General features: G+C 36.2%; 2 long non-coding RNA genes across 2 annotated transcripts in view; both read left to right on the forward strand.

Annotated features, from left to right (window-relative positions):
• LOC145530998 (uncharacterized) overlaps positions 1-12,932 on the forward strand; it is a 176,852-nt gene that overhangs the window by 82,267 nt on the left and 81,653 nt on the right. The gene's annotated exons all lie outside the window — the stretch shown is intronic.
• LOC145533133 (uncharacterized) lies at positions 2,396-9,674 on the forward strand. Its single transcript, XR_014073884.1, has 2 exons — positions 2,396-2,484; positions 9,476-9,674. It is a non-coding gene; the product is annotated as an uncharacterized LOC145533133 (long non-coding RNA).

Below are 12,932 nucleotides of genomic sequence, written 5' to 3' on the forward strand. Positions count from 1 at the left end.
GCAAATGTTATTTATACTACTACTGAAAATTAAAATATTTTTTGGTCTCATAATAATAATACTTTAAATATAAGATAAAAATAGGGTGAATCATAGTAACTGCAAATGTACCTTCAGGACACTTTTGCTTCACTGTGTGTATGTGTGCTGATATCATGTACTATGGGTAAGTAATAGTGAAGAAAAGTTGAGAGCCATTGTATTGTAGAATGCTAGCAGGTTGAATTGGATATTCTGCCTGTTATTAGAATTAGAACTTGTGCCAACGCCAAGATTTCATTGAACAGAAACCAGCTGATACCCATTACCAAGTTTCTTGTTCTTAGAGAGGAAAGATTACGACTTATTAGGTATGATTTAGTCTATTTCTGCACTTCAAATATTTAAAGAGACTATTTTTTAGTGTTGCTTTGTAATTAAGTGACACACTACTTCAATCTGGTAATCTTTAGACTAGTTATGAAGTTCTTGGAAGTGTCATCATGCTTCAGATATTTTCACCTCAATCAAGACTGAAGTCATCCAGTAGAAAAATCCCCAGAGCCTAAGACGGAAAAAAAGGCAAGCAAGGCATTCCAGCTCCTAGGCAAGGCTTCCAGAATAGGTTAGCTGCCTCGACATGCTTTTTATCATAAAGGCACTGAATTAAAGGACAAAGTCAGCAATGAGAAATGTTACATGAATTATATGGAAATGAGCTTATAAGAAAACAGAAGATAATAAATTAGGATAAACTTAATTTAGGCTATTAAATTGATGTAGACACTAAAATACATTTCAAAATGAAAGATAGAGGTAAGCTTTGATCAAAATATAATAAACCCTGGCCTTGAAGAAGTTATGGGAGTTCACAATCACTCATTTTATTTTTCAGTCAAGAAATATTAAAGACTAAATATCCCAAGGAGAATATAATGATGAAAATTCTAATTTGAAGGAAGTTTTGGTTTTTTTTTTTATAAATTTATTGAAGGAAGTTTTGATAAAAATATGATAGAAATATAAGCCAAGTGCATGTGATCCCCAAAAAGCCTAGCTACCTGCAGTCAATTCTGAGCTTCATGTAAAATTCAAAGAAATGCCAATCAATTCCAAATTTAATAAGAATATGAACGGCATTAACGAATATTTACTGTGCCTTAAAAAATCCAAATATAACTTATTATAAAATCCATTTTGAAATTTATCATGGTTATGAAAATTTATCTGCCATATATTCACATCTTTCTTTCCTTAACCTCTCTAAAACTTTCCCCCAAACTAAGCACATACTGATTTCTATCTTCTCTGTTCATCTCATCTTTAAATCTGTTAACTGATCTTCTGACTGAGATAGTCTGTACTTGCCTATTTATTTATTTAATTGGAGGATAATTGTTTTAAAATATTGTGTTGTTTTATTTTTCTGCCATACAATAAAACAAATCAGTCATAAATTTATATATATATATATCCCACATCTGTCTTAAGCCTCCCTTTGCTCTTGCCTATTTAAAACTATCAAAGCGATAAATGATCATACATATTTCCTATTTCATATAAAAATAAAGAAAATAAAGTATGGGAAAATTATCTGTTAATAGAAATAAAGGTTATTAAAACAATTAAGTTTGAGAGAGAAGATTAATTCAGTGAGAGAGGCATTAATGCAAGTTGTTGGTAAAATTCAAAATGTATATTTCCAATGAATACTTTCAACTGTTGGGTAAAACCTTTAGAGAGAGGCTACAGTTGAGGTAAAATATTTGGATTTGTAAGAATAGGGAGGGCTTCCCGGGTGGCTAAATGGTACAGGATCTGCCTGTCAAGCAGGAGATGCGAGTTTGATCCTTGGGCTGGAAAGATCCCCTGAACAAGGAAATGGCAACCCACTCCAGTATTCTTCCCTGGAAAATCCCATGGACAGAGGAACCTGGAGGAATAAAGTTAATGGGGTTGCAAAAGAGTTGGACATGACTAAACAACAACGAGAATTCAGTTCAGTTCAGTCACTCAGTCATGTCCGACTCTTTGCGACCCCATGAATCACAGCACGCCAGGCCTCCCTATCCATCACCAACTCCCAGAGTTTACCCAAACCCATGTCCATCGAGTCGGTGATGCCATCCAACCATCTCATCCTCTGTCGTCCCCTTCTTCTCCTGCCCCCAATCCTTCCCAGCATTAGGGTCTTTTCAATGAGTCAACTCTTCGCATGAGGTGGCCAAAGTATTGGAGCTTCAGCTTCAACATCAGTCCTTCCAATTAATACCCAGGACTGATCTCCTTTAGGATGGACTGGAAGGAAGAAACAACGAGAATTGGGAAGTATTGTTACATCACAAAGTGTATGAGACTGCCAAGAGTGAGAATTTTGGTGATGAAAAGACAAGCTTTAAGGAAGATTCCTGGGAAACAACTCCATGAAGTGAATAAAACAAAGAGAATGTGCCAGATAACATATGGCAAGAAGAAAAGAAGGAATGCTGAGGAATGCTGTGTTAGGTAACAAAAAACATTAAAAAACAAGAGATACCACAAAGAGATCAAGTCGTACAGTGTTGTAGGGCTATATAATACATACTGTGAGGCTACTCTTCTGATATGGGTAAAATTTCCCTTGAAACATATAAGAAATGTTATCAGGAAATTGTTCTTTTTTCCAAAATATTAAAAACAATTTTGCTTATTTTTGATAAAAATGATTGTAGGATATGAACTGTATGCTAAGACTAAAATGAAAATTACAATATAGTAATACATTATTCTATGAATGTACTTGGTAAATATTTTGCTTGCTTGCTTAATAGTTATTTCTTTTTAAAAATAAAGATTAGTTATCAAAGAATGAAAGATGTAAAATTACTCCTAAATAAGACTGCTTAGGAAATAATAAATAAAACTATTTCTTTGATTCAAAAATATGTCAGTGCATATTTCCTGTGAAAGAATTAATATAGATACAGGAATTGCTGTTTCTTTTTTTTTTTTTTCCTATAAGTAAGCATTCAGTTCAGTTCAGTCACTCAGTTATTTCCTACTCTTTGTGACCCCATGGACTGCAGCATGCCAGGCCTTCCCATCTGTCAGCAACTCCTGGAGTTTACTCACACTCATGTCCATTGAGTCAGTGATGTCATCCAAACATCTCATCCTCTGTCGTCCCCTTCTCCTCCTGCTTTCAATCTTTCCTAGCATCAGGGTCTTTCCCAATGAGTCAGTTCTTGGCATCAGGTGGCCAAAGTATTGGAGTTTCAGTTTCACCATCAGCCCTTCCAATGAATATTCAGGAATGATTTCCTTTAGGATGGACTCGTTGGATCTCCTTGCAGTCAAAGAGACTCTCAAGAGTCTTCTCAAACACCATAGTTCAAAAACATCAGTTCTTCGGCATTCAGCTTTCTTTATAGTCCAACTCTCACATCCATACATGACTACTGGGAAAATCATAGCTTTGACTAGATGGACATTTTTGGCAAAGTAATGTCTCTGCATTTTAATATACTGTCTAGCTTGGTCATAGCTTTTCTTCCAAGGAACAAGCGTCTTTTAATTTCATGGCTGCAGTCACCATCTGCAGTGATGGTGCCCCCCCTCCCCCCAAAAAAAGAAAAACAAAGTCTGTCACTGTTTCCATTATTTCCCCTTTCCCCATTTATTTGCCATGAAGTGATGGGACCAGATGCCATGACCTTAGTTTTCTGAATGTTGAGCTTTAAGCCAACTTTTTCAATCTCCTTTTTCAGTTTCATCAAAAGGCTCTTAATTCCTCTTCTCTTTCTGCCATAGGGGTGGTGTCATCTTCATATCTGAGGTTATTGATATTTCTCCCGGCAATCTTGATTCCAGCTTGTGCTTCATCCAGCGCAGCATTTCTCAGGATGTACTCTGCATATAAATTGAATAAGCAGGGTGACAATATACAGCCTTGATGTATTCCTTTCCCCTATTCGGAACCAGTCTGTTGTTCCATGTCCAGTTCTAACTGTTGCTTCCTGACCTGCATACAGATTTCTCAGAAGGCAGGTCAAGTGGTCTGGTATTTCCACCCCGTTAAGTATTTTCCACAGTTTGTGTTGATCCACACAGTCAAAGCTTTAGCATATTCAATAAAGCAGAAGTAGATGTTTTTCTGGAACTCTCTTGCTTTTTTTTTTTTTTTCTGGAACTCTCTTGTTGGATCTTGATGATCCAACAGCTGTTAGCAATTTGGTCTCTGGTTCCTCTGCCTTTCTAAAACCAGCTTGAACATCTGGAAGTTCACGGTTCAAGTACTGTTGAAGCTGTGATCCATGTGATCAGATTCGTTAGTTAAGTAAGAATCAGTAAATGTAACTTCATATTCAATTTTACATCAAACAATAATTGACAAACAGATCCAATCAATCCTAAATGAAATCATACCTGAATATTCATTGGAAGGACTGATGCTGAAGCTGAAACTCCAACACTTTGGCCAACTGATGCCAAGAACTGACTCACTGGAAAAGACCCTGATGCTGGGAAAGATTGAAGACAGGAGGAGAAGGGGACGACAGAGGACGAGATGGTTGGATGGCATCCCCGACTCGATGGACATGAGTTTGAGTAAGCTCCAGGAGTTGGTGATGGACAAGGAAGCCTGACATGCTGCTGTCCATGAAGTTGCAAAGAGTTGGACATGACTGAGTGACTGAACTGAACTGTCCCCCTTTTCCTACTTTTATTTCATATGGAATAATGAATAATAGAAATTAATAAAATAGTGTGTGTTATTTAATATATACCTCTTTACTTACTCTAATATGTGAAACACTCAATTTAAGCAATAAATTAACATATCTAAAAATATTACTTCTCTGAATTGTTAAATTCAGTGACTCCTTAGGTTATAATATAGACTTATAGAAGATAAACAGCTGAGCAGCTCTCATGTAGTATCTAACAGTTAAGGATTTCAAAATGACATTTGTTGGGTTTCATTCACCACTGTAAAGCAAATTGTAAACAAAGCCAGGTAAGGGTGAAAACATGGAGCAACAGACAGGTTTCAAATTGGGAAAGGTGTATGTCAATGCTGCATATTGTCACTCTGCTTATTATACTTATATGCAGAGTACATCATGCTAAATGCTGGCGTGGATGAGGCACAAGCTGGAATCAAGATTGCCAGGACAAATATCAATAACCTCAGATATGCAGATGGCACCACCCTTATGGCAGAAAGAGAAGAGGAATTAAGAGCCTCTTGATGAAAGTGAAAGAGGAGAGTGAAAAAGTTGGCTTAAAGCTCAACATTCAGAAAACTAAGATCATGGCATCTGGTCCGATCACTTCATGGGAAATAGATGGGGAAACAATGGAAACAGTCAGACTTTATTTTCTTTTTTTGGGGGGGGGGGCACTCCAAAATCACTGCAGATGGTGACTACAGCCATAAATTAAAAGATGTTGGCTCCTTGAAAGAAAAGTTATGACCTACCTAGACAGCATATTAAAAAGCAGAGACATTATTTTGTCAACAAAAGTCCATCTAAGGAAAGCTATGGTTTTCCTAGTAGTCATGTATGGATGTCAGAGTTGGACCATAAAGGAAGCTGAGTGTCAAAGAATTGATGCTTTTGAACTGTGGTGTTGGAGAAGACTCTTGAGAGTCCCTTGGACTGCAAGGAGATCCAACCATTCAATCCAAATGGAAATCAGTCCTGAATATTCGTTGGAAGGACTGATGGTGAAGCTGAAACTCCAATACTTTGGCCACCTGATGCTAAGAACTGACTCATTTGAAAAGACCCTGATGCTGGGAAAGATTGAAGGCAGGAGGAGAAGGGGACAACAGAGAATGAGATGGTTGGATGGCATCATCGACTCAATACACATGAGTTTGAGCAAACTCTTGGTGCTGGTGACGGACACGAAAGTCTGGTATGTTGCAGTTCATGGTGTTACAAAAGAGTTGGACAATATTGAGCGACTGAACTAAAGAGTGAAAAATAAGGAATATTTTCTCCTAATCTAAGTAAACGTAAAACTCTGAAGCTAGGAACTACTGCAGAAAACTAACTTTTCTTATTTTTCTTTTTTCCTGTGTTTTCAAGTTTGGTTAGCTGAGCTGGTCTGAGTCAATTTTAAGATTAATCCAGGTAGGGTTTAACTGACCAGATGACTGAAAAGTATTTGTCCTTGGTAAACAAAGGGTTCAAGAATTAGAAAGTGAAAAGTTCAGTAGTACTAGTCAGGTAATTTAAACATTTTCTACAATAGCTCCATATATATATATATATATATACACACACACACACACATAACCTTATGCGCTATGTGTCATTTGCACTTATAAAAAGTTAATGATGTTTTACTGAAAAAAAATGGTTACATGAATACATTCTTATAGTTTATGCACCCTTTGAAAAATGTCATCTTTCAAGTTTCTTTTTTTATGTTATTAGCTTTTAAGCTTTTTTTTTTACCCATTTTATTTCACTTTTGCCTTCTAACACTTTGGTTTTACCTCAGTGGGATTCAAACTTTTCAAGTTTATACCTGTCATAACATGCTGCTGCTGCTGCTGCTAAGTCACTTCAATCATGTCCGACTCTGTGTGACCCCATAGACGGCAGCCCACCAGGCTCCTTCGTCTCTGGGATTCTCCAGGCAAGAATATTGGAGTGGGTTGCCATTTCCTTCTCCAGTGCATGAAAGTGGAAAGTGAAAGTGAAGTGGCTCAGTCGTGTCTGACTCTTCGTGACCCCATGGGCTGCAACCTACCAGGCTCCTCCGTCCATGGGTTTTCCCAGGCACGAGTACTGCATACTAACCTATAAAGCCTCCATATCCATCTAGTTATCTGTATTTCAGGTTGTCAATTATAGGTGCAATTTACGATGCATCTACTTTTTAAAAACTTTTACCAGCACTAGTAAATTATACTTCAGAATTACTGTATATCATTTTTTTCCATGTTATTTTCCTTAATTACTTACCTGGAATCCAAATGATTGAGATAACCTGTTCAAAAGTCAAAAGTTTGAAATCATGTTTACCCCCATTGAGGTAAAGGGTTTTAGGAAAGATTTGAAGTCATTCTTAAAAACTAGTGATATCAACCATCTCATATGTCTCAAGTGATGCTAGATTTTAAACCTGACATGTTACAACAGACAACCAACTTTATTGAAACTTGTTAACAAAGAATCTAATGCCTATGTGAACAGAAAATGATTTGATTTTTGTTTTCAGTCTAATCCCTAATATTCTTATTTTACCAATCTTCTCTTCAGTAAGCATGAAGTCATTCTACTACTTTCAAAGTTACTAGTTATAGGATGTCTTTTCTTTTGATTCATGAATAAATTTATTCAAATAAAAAATTATGCAACTTCTCTCAAACTAATGCATTATCTTTCAGCATAAAAGGGTTGAAGTTGTGAATTTAACATTTAAAATGGGGCTTGAGAAATAATATCTAAAAGGTAATTATCACATTTGAACCTTATACCAAAAGGCCCAAAACTTTTACTCTCCTACATGAGGGGAAATAATATATAAAAATAGCATTAGTTCTTAAAAATTAATTAATTCACCTATTCAGTAAATTGTTAAGCATTTCCAAATACTCTAACAAGTAAATGAACAGTCATATGCTGAGAAAAGTGTTGTTAAAGAAATGATGATGGTTTCACAAGACATTATTTTAAAATCTTGATTTATTTTGGGAGGGAAGAACAGGAAACCTGTCCCTAGGAAATGATTATTGTCCTGGATTTGAAGAGTGAACTTACTACCTCAACGAAGTTATCTCAACTATATTTCCTTACACAAAAGGCATAACTTTTAAAGAATTTATAACACAATATATGTACGGAGGGTTTTAAAAATAGGGTAATATATTACCCAGGACTCTCTCAGCTGTAAGAATGAGAACACAGTTCTTATCATTAGGCTGAAAAGAAGCAACAGGATGTTAATAGTTGAGATCCACCTGTTGAATCCAACTGCCAAGATTAACGCCCTGGTTCTTCTTGTGAAATCCTAAACTAATCACTTACTGTGGTAGACACATTTATATATCATCCAGGTCCCTGTTCAGTGATGGACTTGAGGCCCCAGCTGGGGAAAGTGCCCCTGACAGCAGCTTTCAACTGTTAACCCCTCCAAGAATTGTCTCAAGTGAAGAGATCCACCTTTTCTTAAGTCCCACCCTCTTCCCTAGATGACTCAAAACTAAGAACTGATGAAGTGGGTTATAAAGAACCAAAATCTTTCCCAACAGCACATCTTTGAAGTAGTGTTATGGCCCCAGAGCTCCTGGAGACAACGCCGAGACTGTCTTTAGGTCTGCACTACAGCTTAACTTCTCTGTCTTCCCACTAGTACTTGCTTCCCTCACTTCCACAAGTATTGGTCTCAAGAGCCCTCCTTAATAAACACCCTGAATGCTGAAGTCCATACAAGATGCTGTTCCCTGGGAAATGCCATCTGTGACACTTATACTCTCTGACCTCTGTTTCCTATCTACAGAAAGGGAATAATAGAACCTTTCTCCCTGGATTGTTATGAAATTTCATTGAGGACATTCACAGAAAGTACTTAGTCTGATGATTTACATACAGTATACAGTACACTTTATATACAGTACATTTATATACAGTCTATACACTTTATGATGTTGATGATGATTATGATGATTGGGGAAGAGAAACTGGGATGTGCAGGTATGGTTGAATTCAAGATTCCAAATGATATCATTATATTCTATCACTTTCTTGCTCTCTCCAGTTTTATTTTTTTTTAAATGAGTAACCATATGTTCTCAGTTAGCTTTGTGTGTTTCCCTCATTGGCTCTACCTACCAGCCAGCACGATCCATGTGATAGGAAAAGGCAAGACATGAACTGAATGATAACATAAATCTCCTCTTTCTCCACTCCAGATGGGATGTACTTTCATTTTAAACCTAACCTAGTCCATATAATGTTATGTATTACCCTCTAACTTTACCAGCAATCAAGATAAAATCTACCTGAAATGTTGACAGTGGTCAAATTTTTTTCTGAAAAGTTAAGGCTTTTGTCCTTTTTTGAAGTATTCATCTTCCATAAAGAACTCATTTTTTAAATAGTTTAAGAGATGAATGAAACTTTTTCTCAGTTCATTTCCTGAGAGAAGATGCTAACAAAGAGTAAAGCAGAGAGAAATGAAGGGTTTCCCATAGGGAAGGGCTGGAAATAGGGGGAAGAGAAAAGAACTAAGAAGCTTAAAACTCCTAAAAATGCATGCCCTCTTCTTGATAACACAGAATTGGGCTAGTATTACATCACACTGTCAAATATAAATATTTGAGCAAAAATATGTTCTTCTTTGATGGTGACATCAAAATTTGTATTACTATTATAGAATTCAGTAACAACATATTCAGAAGCTGTTTATCTGTTAGCTGTTTGGAAAACAATCAGTGAAATAATATAATAAAATGGAAAAAATATATATAAAAAGCTTATCTTTTTCCTCTTCACAGTCACAAACTGAGGACACTGGAAGAGAAAGGTGATATTACAAGAGAACTCAAGAACCCTGACCTGTCTTTCAATTTAAGGACCTAGAGGAGATTGCTCCCTGTTGAAGGAGATGCTAGATTAGAGGAAGATAAAAACGAAATCTCTGGACATAGACAGTCAAATTTGTCTTTCAAAAATAAAAATTCCTAAATTGAAAAATATTTTTATCTTGGACTATGGTGGTTTGGCTATCTACCTCAGTAAATCATGTAATTTAGCTTGCCTGACAGAATAAAGCTTTGTTTTTATTGTTTAGTTGCTACATCATGTCTGACTCTTTTGTGACCACGTGGACTGTAGCCCACCAGGCTCCTCTGCCCTTGGGATTTCACAGACAAGAATACTGGAGTGGGTTGCCATTTCCTTCTCCAGGGGATGTTTCTGACCCAGGGATCAAACCCACGTCTCCTGCTTGGCAGGCGGACTCGTTCCCACTAAACCACCTGGGAAGCTGGCAGAATAGAGCAGCTTCAGGTTAAAAGAAAAGTCTTAATTCCATTCACACATCTGAGCACTCAAATTTCCTCAATTAGCTTTTTGTATTTGCCTCTTAACTTTCTGTATACCTAGAAAGACAAGTCTTTTTTTTTTAATTTTTAAATTTTAATTATAAAACCTATTAAGAATAATTAAGATGCCAGAAGAAAATGATTAAAATAATTATAATCCAACAATCCTACTATAACTCTTCCTATTATTTTAATATATCATTTCCTGGTCATTTTCCTCCTCCAAAGCATATTGTTGTCATTGAATGATATTTTGCATCCTGCATTTTTACACAAGTAAATGCTTATTATTAAGATGTTAAATTTTATAGTAAGTATTTACTTGTGTATTTACCAAGGTTTTATAATCCATTTTTAATGGTTGCAATTATTCTATCAAACAAATTGATAATTATTTTCCTAATCTCCCATTATTAGACAGTTTAATGTTTTCCAATATCCACAATTATAATTAATACTTACCTGACAAAATTTTTTATGCACATAGGTTTTTTCTATATTTTGTATTATTTCTTCTTCAGGATATAGAAGAAATATATCTAATTAGATATTGCTGAATAAAATTAAGATCATTTTAAAATAGGTGAGAAAAAATCATATATGTGTAAAGGTTCCAAACATCAGAGTAACATTTCCTTTTAAGGTGAAAGCTCAGTGGTCAGAGACACTGTCTCGTGTGCTCAAGCACTGCTTGCAGTCAGTCTGCCTGCAAACTACTCTCCTTTCTTCGTACGTTTCTCTCTTACAGTCTCAGAACACCCTCCCATCAACCTGATACTGATCTTCCCTGGGCCACTTGGTTTCCTACTCTGGATACAGAACCAAGCCTCAGCTCCTTCAATGCTGTACATTTCACTGAAAGCTTAGAGAAAAAAAAAAAAAAAACTTAATTACAATAAAAAGATAAAAATATTAAATATGACTTCCTTAAGAGTCTAAAGGCCCAATATATCCTACAAAATTTCCCACAGATTTTCAGTTTTTTCTAAGCTTCTGTCTTGTTTCATTGAAGTACAAGATCACAGTCACATCTGGCCAGCATTCCCGTCCACGGTGAGGAAGGCCCTGGGTATCAATTCCTCCGGTTATAGTTCAAGAACCTCTCTCTCCAAAGAGTAGAGAGAGACAACACTTCACCCTACACACCAATGGAGTCTTACACTCCCAAGTATTAATCTCTTCCTAGAGAATTAGCTTTGGACACAAGAGTTATCATTAGGTGACAGTAAACACCACCTCCAGCCTCAAGCATATGGTTACAAAAGGACAAATGTTTAACTTCCAAAGTTGACAAACAGCTCACAAAACTCAACAAAACAAAGAAAAAATCCAATTGAAAACTATGTGGAAGACCTAAATAGACAATTCTATAAAGAAGACACACAGATGGCATATGAAAAGATGCTCAACACTGCTAATTATCAGAGAAATGCAAATCAAAACACCACCTCAGCCAGTCAGAATGGCCATCATTAAAAAAATCTACAAATAACAAACGCTGGAGAGGGTGAGAAGAAAAGGCATTGTTTGTAGGAATGTAAATTGGTGCAGTCACTAGGGAAAATTATATCTCAGAGGTTCTTCAAAAAAATAAAAATAGAGTTACCAGCAATTCCACTTCTAGGCATGTATCCCAACAAAACTATAATTCAAAAAGATACTTGCACCCCTATGTTCATAACAATGTTTCACAATAGCTAAAAGATGGCAACAACCTAAATGGTGATCAACAGATGATTCGACAAATAAGATGTGGCACATAAACACAATGGAATACTGAGTGCATGCTCAGTCTACTCAGCCATAAAAAAGAATGAAACATTGCCATTTTCAGCAACATGGATGGACTTAGAGGTTACCATATTAAGTCAGTCAGAAAGAGAAAGACAAATATCACATAATATCACTTATATATGGAATCTAAAGTGAAAAAGTGAAGTCTCTCAGTCGTGTCCGTCTCTTTGCGACCCCATGGACTGTGGCCTACCAGGCTCCTCAGTCCATGGAATTTTCCAGGCAAGAGTATTGGAGTGGGTTGCCATTTCCTTCTCCAGGGGATCTTCCCAACCCAAGGATGGAACCTGGGTCTCCCTCATTTCAGGCAAACTCTTTACCATCTGAGTCACCAGGGAAGCCGTGGAATCTAAAATATGACACAAATTAACTTATCTATGAAAAAGAAAATTTTGCAGACACAGAGAAAAGACTTGTGGTTGACAAGGGTAGGGGTGACTGGGAGAGGGATGGGTTGGTACTTTGGGATTAGCAGATGCCAACTATTATATATAGAATGGATGAATAACAAGATCCTACTGTATAGCACAGGGAACTAGATTCAACATCATGTGGTAAATCATAATGGAACAGAATATGAAAACGTGTATATGTGTGTGTGTGTATAACTGAATCACTTTGCTGTGCAGCAAAAAATGAATATAACATTATAAATCAACTATACATCAATAAAATTATTTTTTGTAAAAAAAAAAAAAGAAGGTTATGGTTACAAAAGAAAATAAAAAATCCAGTCCAATTTCAAGGCATTTACAAATGTCTAAGTTATTTTGTGTGAAATAACTCCACATACAGGACTTCACAGTATAATCCATATCACTGAGTAAGGCTATTTTTTGCTTCCATTTGTTTTTTTCCAGGCTTTAGGTAAGAGCCTGGTATGGCTCTATATGTCTTCTGCCAGCTTCTCCCTGTAATAGCTCAAGTAATGGCATGCAAAACCTGAATATGGACGTGATCATGCATAATCATGGCACTTGTGGGGAGGCAGGGTATGACTCTGTATTTTTAAAACACAGATATACAGCAGGAACATAATCTAGCAAGGGAAAATTACCTTAAAAATACAACTAATTATTTTACTAAACAGAACTTAATTTCTGAAGAAGAGTCT

Source organism: Giraffa tippelskirchi, chromosome 2, assembly GCF_054371585.1.
Source record: "Giraffa tippelskirchi isolate mGirTip1 chromosome 2, T2T-mGirTip1v1.2.pri, whole genome shotgun sequence".
Taxonomy (NCBI): domain Eukaryota; kingdom Metazoa; phylum Chordata; class Mammalia; order Artiodactyla; family Giraffidae; genus Giraffa; species Giraffa tippelskirchi.